This window comes from Chiloscyllium punctatum, chromosome 26 (genome assembly GCF_047496795.1).
Source record: "Chiloscyllium punctatum isolate Juve2018m chromosome 26, sChiPun1.3, whole genome shotgun sequence".
Lineage (NCBI taxonomy): Eukaryota > Metazoa > Chordata > Chondrichthyes > Orectolobiformes > Hemiscylliidae > Chiloscyllium > Chiloscyllium punctatum.
This window is the reverse complement of record NC_092764.1, coordinates 5,637,746-5,652,436: the sequence shown is the minus strand read 5'-3', so window position 1 is coordinate 5,652,436 and position 14,691 is coordinate 5,637,746. Positions and strand designations below refer to the sequence as shown.

The window sequence follows — 14,691 nt, the reverse complement described above, 5'->3', positions numbered from 1 at the left end:
TGTACTGCAACAGCTTGGTTAGGGGAGTGGAACGTTCGGGAGCACAAGTCTTCAGTATTATTGCCAGAATGTTGTCAGGGCCCACCACCTTTGCAGTATCCACTGTCTCCAGCCGGTTTTTGACATCACATGGCATGAATCGAATTGGTTGAAGACTGGTGTCTGTGATGCTGGGGACCACTGGAGGAGCCCAGGATGGATCATCCATGTGACACTCCTGGCTGATGATTACTGCGAATACATAAGCCTTCTCTTTTGCCCTGCTGTGCTGGGCTCCCTCCATCATTGAGGATGGGGACATTTGTGGAGCCTCCTCCTCCTCCAGTGAGTAGGTTAATTGTCCATCACCATTCATGACCAGATGTGGAAGGACTGCAGCACTTAGATCTGATCTGTTGGTTGTGAAATCACTTTGCTCTGTCTATCACTTGCTGTTTATGGCGTTTGGTACACAAGTAGTCCTGTTTGGTAGCTTCACCAGGTTGATACCTCATCTTCAGGTATAAAACCGAAAAGAACTGTGAATGCTGGAAATCAGACACAGAAACAGAAATTACTGGAAAAGCTCAGCAGGTCTGGCAACATCTGTGGAGAGAAATCAGAGTTAACGTTTTGGGTCCAGTGACCCTTCCTCAGGACTGATGGTAGCTGAGAAAAAGTTATTTTTTTTGTGCAGGAGGTAGGGGGGAGTTAAGGAGTAAATGATAGCTGGAGATAGGCCCTAAAGAGAGAGAAGCACAGCTGGACAGATGAAGCAGTGGACAATGACCAGCCTGGGAGAATGAATGGCTGCTAGTGGGGACTAACAGTGGGCTGAATGTATTAGCAGACCATGTGGTAACAAGGCCTGGTGGGTGGGGGTTGGGGTTAGGACATGGGGCATGGTGCCTTAAGCCTGAGAATTGCAGAAAGCTGCAGAGTTCCCAAATGGTAAACGAGGTGTTGTACTTCCAGCCTGTGCTGAGTTTCACTGGAGCACTGCAGCAAACCTGAGACAGAGATGTTGCCCACGGAACAGGGTGGGGTGTTAAAGTAGCAGGCAACTGGAAGCTCAGGGTCTTTTTTGTGGGCAGAATGTAGATGCTCTGTGAAGCAGTCTACGCTTTGTTTCCCCAGTGGAGAGGAAACCACATTGTGAACAGCGGATGCAGTGGACCAGTTTGTGGGACGTGCAGGTAAAGCACTGCTTGACCCGGCCCTTGGATACTGAGGAGGGAAATGGGCACACGTTACACCTTTGACGGTTGCAGGGGAAAGTGATGGAAGTAAAGGTGGACTGGGCCAAGGTGTCCTGGAAGGAATGGTCCATGCACAAGTCTGACAGGGGAGAAGAGGGGAAAATGTGTGGCATTCAGCTGGAGGTGGCAGAAACGGCAGCTAGTGGTCTTCTGGATGTGGATACTGGTGAGATGGTAGGTAAGAACAAGGGGGAACCCTATCACTGTTGTGGGAGGGGGTGAGGGTGGAAGTGCAGGAGATGGTCAGACACAGCAGAGGGCCCTGTTGACAATGGTGTTGAGGAATCTTCAGGCAAGGAAGAAGTGTGAGGACGTATAGCCCAGGTAGCTGTGGGAGTCAGTGGGTTTGTAGTGGATATCAGTGACTAGTTTATCCCTAGAAAGGGAAACAGTAATGTTGAGGAAGGGAGGGAGGAGTTAGAGATGGACCTGGCGAAGGTGAGAGCAGAGTAGAAATTGAAAGCAAAATTGATAAACATTTCTAATTCTGGATGAGAGAGGGAAGCAGCACCAATTACATCATCGCTGTGCTGGAGAAAGAGTTGTGGGAGGGGTCCTGGAATAGGACTGGAACAAGCAATGTTTCACGTTTCCTGTGAAGAGACAGAACTGGGGCCCATGTGGGTGCCCATAGCAGCATCTTTGAACTAAACAGAGTGAGAGGAGTTAAAGGAGAAGTTGTTGAGGGTGTGGACTTGTCCAGTGGGAGGAGGGTGGTGCTGGAAGGGAACGATTCAAGCCTTTTCTCCAGGAAGAAGCAGAGAGCCCTGAGGATCACCCTGATGGGAGGATGGACGTGAAAGGATTGCCTGTCCATGGTAAAAGGGTAAAAGGGAGGCAGCTGGAGCCCGCAAACTGGAAATTCATTTCCACATAAACATGGTGCTGTTCCGGGGCATACCCCCCCCCCCCCCCCCCACACTCTCTATTGAACCAGGGTTGATCCCCTGGCTTGATGGTAATGGTTGAGTGGGGGATATGCCAGGCCATGAGGTTACAGATTGTGCTGGAGTACAATTCTGCTGCTGTTGATGACTCATAGTGCCCCATGGACACCCAGCCTTGAGCTGCTAGATCCATTTGAAGTCTGTCCCATTTAGCACGGTGAAAGTGCCATACAACACGATGGAGGGTATTCTGAAGGTGAAGGTGGGACTTTGTCTTCATAAGGATTGTACAGTGGTCACTCTTACCGATACTGTCAAGGACAGATGTATCTACAGCCAGCAGATTGGTAAGGATAAGGTCAAGTATGTATTTTCCTCTTGGTTCCTTCACCCAGTCTTTCTTCGCCTCAGACCCAGTCTAGCAGCTATGGCCTTAAGGACCCTGCCAGTTCGATCAGTAATGCTGCTACTGAGCCAAGCTTGATGCTGGGACAGTGAAATCCCCCACCCAGAGGACATCTTGTGCCCTTTCCACCCCTGCTTTCTTGAACCGCTGCAGTCCATGTGCTGTGATTAGACCCACAATGCTCTTAGGAAGGGAAGTACAGGATTTTGACCCAGAGACACTGAAAGAACAGCCAATATATTTCCAAGTCAGGATGGTGAGTGACTTGGAGGGGAATGTGAAGGTGGTGGTGTTCCCATGTATCTGCTGCCCTTGTCCTTCTGGATGGAAGTGGTCATGTGCTTGGAAGGTGCTGTCTGAAGATTAGATTAGATTACTTACAGTGTGGAAACAGGCCCTTCGGCCCAACAAGTCCACACCGCCCCGCCGAAGCGCAACCCACCCATACCCCTACATCTACCCCTTACCTAACACTACGGGCAATTTAGCATGGCCAATTCACCTGACCTGCACATCTTTGGACTGTGGGAGGAAACCGGAGCACCCGGAGGAAACCCACGCAGACACGGGGAGAATGCGCAAACTCCACACAGTTAGTCGCCTGAGGCGGGAATTGAACCCGGGTCTCTGGCGCTGTGAGGCAGCAGTGCTAACCACTGAGCCACCCACCGAAGATCTTTGGTGAATTTCTGCAGTGCATCTTGTAGATAGTACACACTGCTGCTACTGAACATCAGCGTTGGAGGGAGTGAGTATTTGTGGATGTGGTGCCAATCATGCGGGCTGCTTTGTGCAGGATTCTGTCAGGCTTCTTGAGTGTTGTTGGAGCTGCCCCCATCCAGGCAAGTATTCCATCACACTCCGGACTTGTGCCTTGTAGATCATGGACAGGCTTTAAGGAGTCAGGAGGTGAGTTACATGCCCAGTATTTTTAACCTCTGACCTGCTCTTGAAGCCACTGTGTTGATGTGGTGTGTCCAGTTGAGTTTCTGATCAATAGTAATGCCCAGGATGTTGACAGTGGGGGATTCAGTGATGGAAACATCATTGAATTATTCAACGTGGAGGAGTACTGATTCATCAGCAAAGGCAGCACTTGGTCATCAGCAGGAGGATTCCTTGCCATGTTTAACCTGAAGCCATGAGCCTTTATGGTGTCTGGAGTCAATGTTGTTGTCTCCCAGGGTAACTCCCTCCCGCCTGTACACCACTGTGCTGCCAGCACATCTCCATTGAGCATTCTGACTCCTTCCAATCTAGTGTGATACCACACCTGTCAAAGAGCAACAAGTATCTCTCTCTCGCCAATGTGAAGGAACTTTAATGGCACCTCAAATAACACAGAAGATCTTTCCAGAGCGGCCCCTTTCAAACATTGGCCAGCCCAGGTGATTCCGATCCCAGCAGCCATGACGATTGGAGGGAGATCTCTGACTCTGTCTGTCCAGTATTAATGATGACCTTTGCTGTAAATGATTAATTCGCTCTGTGCTTATCTTGCTCTCCATTCAGTTTGCAAAGTTTGCACTTGTTTCAAAACCAGCTGACTCCTATGGTTTCAGAACAAAGGTCCCAAACAGAATCCAGAGCACACTGTCTATCTCCCAATCCACACTTGGCTCCTAGTATTCTGTTAGCCTGCAGATTCAAAGAGATTTAAATCAAGAATTATCAACCTGGGACTTGGGATGTTGATATGACATGGTCCGGTTCCCAACCCCCACTTCTACAGTTTGCAGAGACGGACTAATTTACAAATCATGTTCCGCTCATGTTTCTCTCCCACAAGAATTTCTCAGAGCACCGTCCCAGGCTCAACCTTCTTTAGCTGCTTCATCAGTGACTGTATTGTGAGGCTGATAGTACTTAACGGGTGGGTTCTAAAAAATCTGATCAAAATGATTACAAGAAGACGTGCACTTTGATATAAAGCAGATTTATGAGCTTGTTCTAATGTAAATAGATGCAACCTAACAAGTGAACTTATTAATTTAAATACTCCTGGCACATCTCACAGGTGGGTTTCACCAGTCTCTGCCCACTGGGCATGGCTGGCCTTTGGAGCTCGATCTCAATTTCCACAGCCTTGGTCCTTTAACCACAGTCTGGTGGGGAGATCCCTGATATTAATTCTGTTCTGATTACATGCTGTCTCTCCATCTCAGTCCCTTTTCCAGACACTCCACTGTGTTCTGGATGTAGGTTTGCTCACTGAGCTGGAAGATTCATTTTCAGACATTTCATCACCGTACTAGGTAACATCTTCAGTGAGCCTCTGGCTGAAGCACTGATGGGATGGCCCGCTTTCTATTTATATGTTGAGGTTTCCTTGGGTTGGTGATGTCATTTCCTGTTCTGTTTCTCAGGGGGTGGTAAATGGGATCCAAGTCAATGTGTTTGTTGATAGAGTTTAAGTTAGTTCCCATTTACCACCCCCTGAGAAACAGAACAGGAAATGACATCACCAAACTGTAGGACTTTGGCTCAATCTACCAACTTACTTTCTTCTATGTGTGAGCCAAGTCCTGCGTGTTCTTTTAAATGAAGCAATAGGAGAAGATATTCGGTCTCACACTCTTAATTTATTTTAAACAGTAAGTGGATAAAGCATTCAGAGCTCTGGCAAACTACAAAGTGTGCCAGTTCAAAAAGTAAGACCCCGTTCTGTCCCTGACCCAGTCTTTTATACAATAAAAAACGTCATACAAACACTGAGGTAGAATTATCTTCTGATTGGCTATTGATCTGACTCCATTCTCTGCCTCCTCACATTCCCGGATGTCCGACCCCACATGACCTTCTTTTGCCCACGAAACGGAACGTCACGTGACCGCTCCGCACTCTTCCGGGGCGCGAAACAGAGTATCACGTGACCACCCCACACACCTCCGACGCGTGCAAGAGTATCACATGACCTTGCTCTGCAACGGAGCGGAGCACCACATGACCTTGATCTGCGCACGCGCGCATAACGGAGCATCCCCAAAGGCTTCTGAATGCCGAGTGTATTTACACTTACAGCCAGCCTTCTATTTTACAAGTAAGCCATATATTTACAAGTCCCCCTTTTGGTCTCATGAACGTGAGACCAACAAACCAGTTTTATACATCACGTTCGCTCTCCCATGCATAGTTTTCCCTTCTTAGCAGAGCCATGGTTTCCATCTCCATCTGGTAGGGCGGGGGAGCCTTCCCTTCAATTGCTGTGATAATTACCCCCTGCAGTCTGACCAGATGGGATATCCCCTCCACCACCCTATAAGGTCCTGTCCACCTTGGCTCCGACCATTTCCGTTTAATCACTTTCAACAGGACCCAATCCGTGGTAGGTGGCACCTGGCTCTCTAGGGCCCCCTTTGCCGATCCAGCCTGTTGGGAGAAAGCTGACACCAAAGCTGTTAGTTGATCATAGTAAGGTTTGTACCTTGAGAGGCTCCTCCTCCCTCTAACATCTGTATTCCAGCTCCTGGTCCCGGGAACTGCTGCCCTGTTATTAGTTCATACGGGGTAAACCCTGTGATGGAGTTTACTGAACTTCTAATGTACAGTAAAGCTAAGGGTAGGGCCTCCGCTAATCTTTTCATATCTTTTTCATGTTTAATTGGGGTTTTTGCTGCTGTTAAGAATCCTGCGCTGATCTATTGACTGAGTTCTACCTGTATAGTCCCTGCCACTGATGCAGAGTCAGTGTAAATATTTACTATTTTTCCCTCTGACCATTCTAATGGAGCTAGCATTGCCTGTAGTTCAGCCAACTGGGCTGGTTCTTTACCTGTCACTTTTTCTGTCAACACTTCCTCAAATCCCTCACTTGTCTGTCGCACCACTGTATAGGCTGCTTTAAGTCCTTTAGTTGGATGTCTGTAACAACAACCATCTGTGAACAGCACCTCTTCTGGGTCTACTAGTGGAATTGCCTGTAAATCTGCCCTAACTTTGGTATCTCCCTGTACCCTTTCCTCACACATGTGTGGCTCTCCTTCTCCAATATTATCAGCCATGTTAATTCCTTCATGTGTAAAGATTATATGTGGTGCATTCAGGATTTTCTCTAACCTGGTTTGCCGCGGTGATGTCATTGTAAAGGCCGTTGAGTTCCCATAGGCCACTATACTGTGTGTCGTCAGTACTGTTAGTGAATGACCCATGACTATATGTGCTACCTTTTGGAGAATTTTTGCTACCCCTGCCGCATGTCTTGTACATGGCGAGTGTCTGTCCTCTATTGGGTCAAGGGTAACACTTACATACATCAGCACCTGCCTGCCTCCCCCTTTTTTCTGAAAAAGAACACCATTTATTGTGTGTAATTTGTCAGAAATATCAAGGAAAAATGGCTCTTCATAATCTGGGACCGCTAAGTCAGCAGCCCGCGTTAGGGCCTGTTTAAGAGATGTGAAACTTTCGTCTGCCTCCGTGGTCCACTGCAAATGGGCCGACAAATTTCTCATGCCTTGCTCATTTACCATGGCCCTTAGAGGGAAAGTGAGCTCCCCATATGATGCAACAAATTGTCTACTGTACCCGGCCAACCCAAGAAATGAGAGCATGTCTTTTACAGTGACTGGTGTGGTATGATGCAGAATGGAGGGTCTATGGGACGGAGAGAGACCTGTTCCCTTAGCGGAAATAACTCTACCCAGAAAAGACACCGTTTGTCTGCAGCATTGCAATTTAACCCGTGAAACTTTGAAACCGACACTATACAGGTGAAACAGCAACAATTTTGTGGCTTCCAAACAAGAAACATGGTCGGGTGCTGCCAAAAGAATGTCATCCACATACTGGATCAATACCACCCCCTTTGGGAGCGTCAGATCCTTCAGCTGCTGTTTCAATACCTGATTAAACACTGCAGGTGACAAATTAAACCCTTGAGGGACCCTTGTATAACGTAATTGTTGGCCTTTGTAGGTGAATGAAAAATGTCCCTCAGATGATCAGCTAGGGGCTAACAGAAGAACGCGTTGGCCAGATCAATGCACGAGAACGACGCATGGTCAGGGGTCAGCACAGACATTGCAGTGTAAGGGTTTGGAACTGGAACTGTTGGAGTAGAAACGACACTATTAATCCGTCGAAGATCATGCGCCATCCTATATTTACCTGTATTCTGCTTCTCTACAGGTAAGACGGGAGTGTTCCAGGCTGACTGGGAGGGTTCTAGCACCCCTGCTGCTAACAATCCTTCAATTGTGTCGGCAATGCCGGCTTCAGCCTCTGGTTTATGTGAATATTGTCTCTGCCAAATCGGAGTGTGGTCAATTAAATCAAATGTGATTGGTGTGACGTGTTTGCAGTGACCAACGTCCGTTGAACCTGCTGACCACAAGGTATCTGGTAGAGCGTCAAGCATCGCTGCAGCCTGTGGATGGTCTGTTTTTTCCCTACCATGAAACCTTTCAATCTGCTGATGTTCCAGCAGTACCTTTCAGTTATCCTGCACATAATTCTATAGGCTTCCTCTGATGGTGAATATTGTAAACTGGGTAACTGAGTCCAAACCCAATCTATCAGCACCATCAAATGTTTGGACATAGGTCCCAGATCCTTGGCCTGATATTCTGCCTGCACGGCCAATGTGACATGAGGTATAGCTTCTTCAGACATCTCATACCATTCCAACTGTTCTGCGGTTAATTCAACCACACCCGCCACACCTTCTTTTCCTATCAGAATACAACTAGAGGAAATATCCCATTGAGTCCCTTGTAGGTGCTGATAGAACGCATACTGATAAATTTCATTATCATCTCTATCATACTATAAGGTAACATGAAGGGGATCTGCAGGAGGAGCATAGGGATACAACATCTGAACCCAGGGTCGCCATTGGTTGTATAAAGACTGTATACCGTTGTTCTGCCTGTTTTCGGGTTCGAGGAGTCCCCAGTATATATCTGCCCACTGCCCTTCTGCCGTTGGTGATGTGTCCAGTGATAGCATCATTTGGGATCCAGAGTGTATCATTGTCATTGTTGACGGAATGGCCATTTGGAAAGGTCACTACCAGTCCGTCTGGTCCGCACAGAACCGAGACCCTGCATCTCACCAGCAAATCACGGCCCATCAAATTCACGGGGCATGAAGGTGATGAAATATACTGGTGACGAAACGTCTGTCCGGCCACTGATGTGATCAGTGGCGATGTCAAAGGCAGATTTTCTGGTTTACCCGAGAACCCTACCAACTGAACGCTAGAGGATGACATGCTGGACCGAGGTATATCACAAGTGATGGTGGAAAATCTTGCACCTGTGTCAACCAAAAAAGACAGATTCTTGTCCATTACTCTCATTTGCATATAGGGGTCTGCCAACCCCACATGCCCCTGGGTTCTCAGGCCCCGTCAATATTCGTACCCCTGCCCTTCTGGCATAGTTTGGGCGTACTGTCCTTGCACCGGGGCTGCAGCTGCATTTGGGACTTGGTAAGGCTGGACATCCTGTTGAGAAGGAGGCTGACTTGAGCGGACATACTGTCCTCGGATCAATCCCTGGCCTCCCTGGGGTCCCCAAAACATGGGACTATTTCTTCTCCAATGCCCGGGTTGGCCACATTCAAAACAGGTGTTGAATGGCTGACCTCTGAATCCTCCGCGGCCCCTTCCTCTACCATGTATTCCTCCTGGAACACCTATAGGCCTGTCTCCATATTGGGGGTAGGGTGGCATCCAATCAGGTGTTGGGTCTAAACTCGGCAGGTTGTTTTGTGGCGACGGTCACTGAACCATCTGACTAGTCGTCTTTTGGGAGGCCTTCTTTATATCACTAGCCTTCCTCCTAGCCTCATCGAGCTGTAACTTTAACGACTGCACTTGAGCGGACTCATTACTCTGTTTATCTTCATCCTGTTTCGTCCTGTAACACTTCATGTGGTGCGTCAAGTGTTTCTCCCACTGTTCTGTAGAACAACCTGGGATATCAGGATTACTCTCCATTGCCTCTTTTACTTCCTTAGGCATCCCTGCCATAACGGCATTCCTAAATAACATGGTCTGTAGCTGACCCGACCCTGGATGGCTCCCCGCAGTATCTGTCCACGTGCCCTTACACCAAGCCAAAAAGGCAGGCATATCCTCACCCTCCTTCATTGTGAAGGTGAGTGAGTGCATCGCTCCCGGTGGTATAGGGAATCTATCCCTCATTGCCCTTCCCACACAGGTAGCATGCTGCGCAGATGGGTCAGAATCAGGTAATAAGGTGGTCCCCACAGACGCTTCAATCTGCTGTATTTCCCACATACTCAATTGCTTACCCAACAATGCTCTCCAGTCACCCATAGCTAACATGACCTAGTGTATATTGGGAAAATTTAATCATCCAGGGCCCACCTCCCTCCATGGGTGGGAGCATTTTTATCCAGGATGCAGTTCATATCAGTATATGTGAAGGGCTGATAAACATCCCCCATATAAGAGCCTCTATAAATTAATGGCATAATACTTTATAGGTTGTCATAATATATCCCTTTGACGCAGGTTGTAACTTGGTTCAGGTAGGGGCTTCAGTGGAGAGTCATATATGCATTGTGAGTGAGCCTTTCAAAGTGACAGGGTAGGTATTTGGATCATCATCTGTCAGAGATTCTTCGTCCTTAATATCTATACTACTTTTAGACTCCTCCCCATCCAATTTCTCTATCCCGTTCTTCCCTCAAATCTTTCCTTCTTCTGTCTGAGAACCCATCATCCAATAGCTGACCTGAATCATGTAATCTTCCCCTCCTTTCATTCTCAATATTATACGGTGTCGAATGAGCATCTGGCTCTTGCACTGCTAAACATCTCCCCTGTTTTGGCTGTTCTGTGTTTCTACTGTGCGTCATTATCACCCTGCTTGCTTCCTCCGCTTCCTTAACCCTCTGTTCAACTTCTAATGTTAGTTTTTCTACTTTTCTGATGCTTTCTTCTACAGCTTCCGCCAGTCTCTCTTTTACTGCTTCGTACTCTCTTGTTCCTAGTTCTTGCACATCTAACACCCCTTCTTGAACATACATAAGTGGCATTTGTATTACAGGATATGGGGGTAGTGATTGTACTCCAGGCAATTTAGGATATAATGCCGCGGATGGTCCTACCTTTTTGTCTCCTTTGCCAATTCTGTTTTAGAAGTGCCACCTACTCTCTTTTGTAATGTTTCTACCGCCATACAGGCTAACGTCATGTTATGCAGATGAATCATCCCCTCTTCTTTCTCCTCACCTTCTTTTGTCCACTTTCTTCGAACTAATATTGACCCTTTATGTACTCTTCTACTTCTAATTTAGCTTGCTCTTCTGCTTTTCCTAAAAAAGGAGTGACAATTTCTCCCTCTCCTCATCTTTAGGGACTTTGCCCTGTTTCTGTAATTCCTCCCAAATCTTATCATATTTCTCCATCATTGTTTTTTGTTTGTTCTTTGCGAGTCCACTGACTGACTGACTTCTAGCTTTACCCCACTGCTGTTTTACGGGCAACATTAAATCGGAAAAACATCCTCCGTATTCTTCACACTCTTTATCAAATTCCCCTTCCATTTTATGTATTTTTGTTTTTAATCCTCCCGTCCAGCAGTCAGTTGGTTTGGATATAAATATAACCGAGCATCCAACCCAATTCTCTCTCACTGAAACACCACCGTCTCTGTCTTCAAAACACGACTGGCTTTTCTACCACCCTCCGTACATACCCCAATATAATTCTTAAAACTTACAACACATCAATCATAAACGAAACTTTGTGAGCGTTGCTTTTATGAGATCCTGCTCAATGGACTTTAAACCTCCTCACACTTACGTACCTTGTTGCTTTTATGAGAACTCTAACCCCAAGGGACTTTAAACCTGTACGTACTATATCAATACTTTATCCACTTTCTATTACTAGGACACTTGCAGTATAATGACAACAATCAATTTAGTATTTCCAATTGCAGAACTTCGATATAAACAGGTGTCTGCTCACCTTTTTATGCGGCGCCGCTTGTTGGTGTCATCAAACATCAGTTGTCCGTTGTTTCTATTTTTCTCTCTTTCCGTCACTTCTCCGTCTTCATCACGTTGGGGTCACCAAACTGTAGGACTTTGGCTCAATCTACCAACTTACTTTCTTCTATGTGTGAACCAAGTCCTGCGTGTTCTTTTAAATGAAGCAATAGGAGAAGATATTCGGTCTCACACTCTTAATTTATTTTAAACAGTAAGTGGATAAAGCATTCAGAGCTCTGGGTCTAAACCTTTTTGTCCCTGACAAACTACAAAGTGTGCCAGTTCAAAAAGTAAGACCCCGTTCTCTCCCTGACCCAGTCTTTTATACAATAAAAAACGTCATACAAACACTGAGGTAGAATTATCTTCCGATTGGCTATTGATCTGACTCCATTCTCTGCCTCCTCACATTCCCGGATGTCCGACCCCATGTGACCTTCTTTTGCCCGCGAAACGGAACGTCACGTAACCGCTCCGCACTCTTCCGGGGCGCGAAACAGAGTATCATGTGACCTCCCCACACACCTCCGACGCATGCAAGAGTATCACATGACCTTGCTCTGCGATGGAGCGGAGCACCACAGGACCTTGATCTGCGCACGCGCGCATAACGGAGCATCCCCAAAGGCTTCTGAATGCCGAGTGTATTTACACTCGCAGCCAGCCTTCTATTTTACAAGTAAGCCATATATTTACAAAACCCAAGAAAACCTAAACACAAATAGAAAGCAGGCCATGATGTTACCTAGTGTGGCGACAAAACGTCTGAAAATGAACCTTCCAGCTCAGTGAGCAAACCTACATCCAGAACCTCAACCTGAGCTACAAATCTTCTCAAAACTCGCTAACTCAATTGTGTGGAAAACAAGTCGGAAACATCTCCAAGCTGCTCCATGTTAACTCCATCAAAAACTAGATTCCCACAAACAATCAAGGATATGCAGTTACCTTTCACCACAAGGAGCTGCTGTTTTCCACCAGGTCTATTTTCATGTATTTTTCCACTTTGCTTCAATTGCTCATTGTCTTGTCCAATTAACCCTTAATGGTCAGGTTTGAAGATATCATTTTTGAGCCCAACACTACAATACCTTCCCTCCAGCACAAGGTCAGAAGTAGGGATGTTCATTGATGATTGCAACCCCTCAGATACCGAAGTGTTGTGTGTCTATTTTGTAACTTGTTGCACTTCAGAAAACATACTGCCTTGGCCTGATAACTGACAAATAACGTTTACACATTGCAAGCGTCTCTCAGTTACCCTCCCCACCAAAGGAGAATCTAACCATTACCCCCTCGACATTCAATGGCATTACTATCACTGAATCCCTCACTATCAACATGCTGATATCATCGACCAGAAATTGAACTGGACTCACCATTTCTCCAACAGTATTTGAGAAACTCAACACAATCCAAAACAAAACAGCCCACTTGGTTGTGACCCTATCCACATCCACTCCTGCCACCACTAATGCCTCAGTAACAGCAGTTATCTACAAGATACACCACAGAAATTCACCAAAGATCCTCAGACAGCACCTTCCAAACCCATGGCTACTTCCATCTCGAAGGACAAGGGCAGCAGATATATGGGAACACCAGCCCCTGCAAGTTCTCCCTCCAAGTCACTCACGATCGTGACTTGGAAATATGTTGCCGTTCCTTCAGTGTCACTGGGTCAGAATCCTGGAATGCTCTCCCTAAAGGCATTGTGGGTGAGCCCACAGCACATGGACTGCAGGGGGTCAAGGAGGCAACTCACCCCCACCTTCAGTAAGGAACATCCTGTTACTCTTTATGAAGTTGCAGAAAATGATGATGGAGAGTATGAGCCATGATTAATGATTAATCCTCGCTCCAATCCCTGCAGAGCCAACAACCCCTCAGGTGCCATTCTGATTTTTACTGACGATATCTCAGATTGTCATATGAGTGGAGTCGCTCGAAGTATGGAACATTTAAATAAAGGGACAGACAATAAATGCTGCCAGCCTGTGATGCCCACATCCTGTGATGCAGTATTTTAAAAAGCATAGCTTTAAAAATTGTATTTTAGAATAGAAGTTTACAGGACAGAAGGAGGCCATTTGACCCATTATTTCAGTGCCAGCTTCTGAAACAACTACCCAGCTCGTCCCACTCTCCAGCCCCATCTCCATAGCCTTCTAATTAAAAACTTTTTAATATCCATCCAGCAATCTTTTGAAACCTCCGACAGAATCTGTCTCTCCCACTCTCGCAGGCAACACGTTCAAAATCCTAACAACTCTCAGGGTAAAGAAGCTTCTCCTCACCTAACTCTGAGCTCTCATGTTTGCACTCTTGAAATTTGAGCCCTAGTTACTGATATATCAACTCATGCAAATAAAATATCCTTCTTTACCTTGTCAAAGTTCGTCATCATTTTGAACACTTTAATGAGGTCACCTCATAGTCTTCTCTGCTCCAAGGAGAATAAGCCCAATCTCTCTCTCCTTCCCTTGGATCTAAAATCCCTCATTTATGTTATCATTCAGGTAAATCTTCTTTGAACTGTCTCCAGGGTCTTAACAAACTTCCTTAAATAAGTGCCCAGAACTGAACACATTACTCCAAATGTAGTCTGACCAATGATTTGTAGAGGTTCAGCATCACTTGCTTGATTTTATACTCTAAGCCTCTATTTATAAACCCAAGGATCCTATAAAACTTATTAACAACTGTTTCAGCTTGCCTGGCCACCTTCAGAGAATCATGTAAGTGAACCCCAAGGTCCCTCTGCTCCTTTCCTCCCATCAGAGTTATCCCATTGAGGCCTGTACTGTCTCTGTGCTGCTTCTACCAGATGCATTCCCTCACATTTCTCTGCATTGGAATTCATCTTCCAGGTGTCTGTCCATTTGGCCAACATATCAATGTCTCTTTGAAATCGCTCAGCATCATTCTCATAAGTCACTCTTCTCCCTGGCTTCATATCATCTGCAAATGTAGAGATTTTGCCTTCAGTACCATCTCCAAATCATTTATTTAAATCAGAAAAAACAAGGGTCCCCACACCAACCCCAGGGGAATACCACGTTGAACTCCTCTCCAATCTGAGAAATGCCCTTCTATACCTCCCCTCTGTTTCCAATCTTTTAGCCAATTTCTAATCCATGCTGCCAAAGACCCATCAATCCCAAACGTTTCTCATTTGCTAACCAAGCTGCCA

The 14,691-nt window shown here is 46.3% G+C and overlaps 1 protein-coding gene, 1 long non-coding RNA gene and 1 other non-coding gene across 3 annotated transcripts in view; 2 read left to right on the top strand and 1 right to left on the bottom strand.

The window, feature by feature from the left end:
- ces2b (carboxylesterase 2b) overlaps positions 1–14,691 on the top strand; it is a 126,174-nt gene that overhangs the window by 77,876 nt on the left and 33,607 nt on the right. The window lies entirely within an intron of this gene.
- On the bottom strand, positions 3,827–11,788 carry LOC140496151 (uncharacterized). The gene is made up of 2 exons (XR_011964180.1): positions 11,476–11,788; positions 3,827–4,169 (listed from the first exon to the last, which is right to left on the bottom strand). It is a non-coding gene; the product is annotated as an uncharacterized lncRNA (long non-coding RNA).
- On the top strand, positions 13,269–13,401 carry LOC140453252 (U8 small nucleolar RNA). The gene has a single exon (XR_011952329.1). It is a non-coding gene; the product is annotated as a U8 small nucleolar RNA (small nucleolar RNA).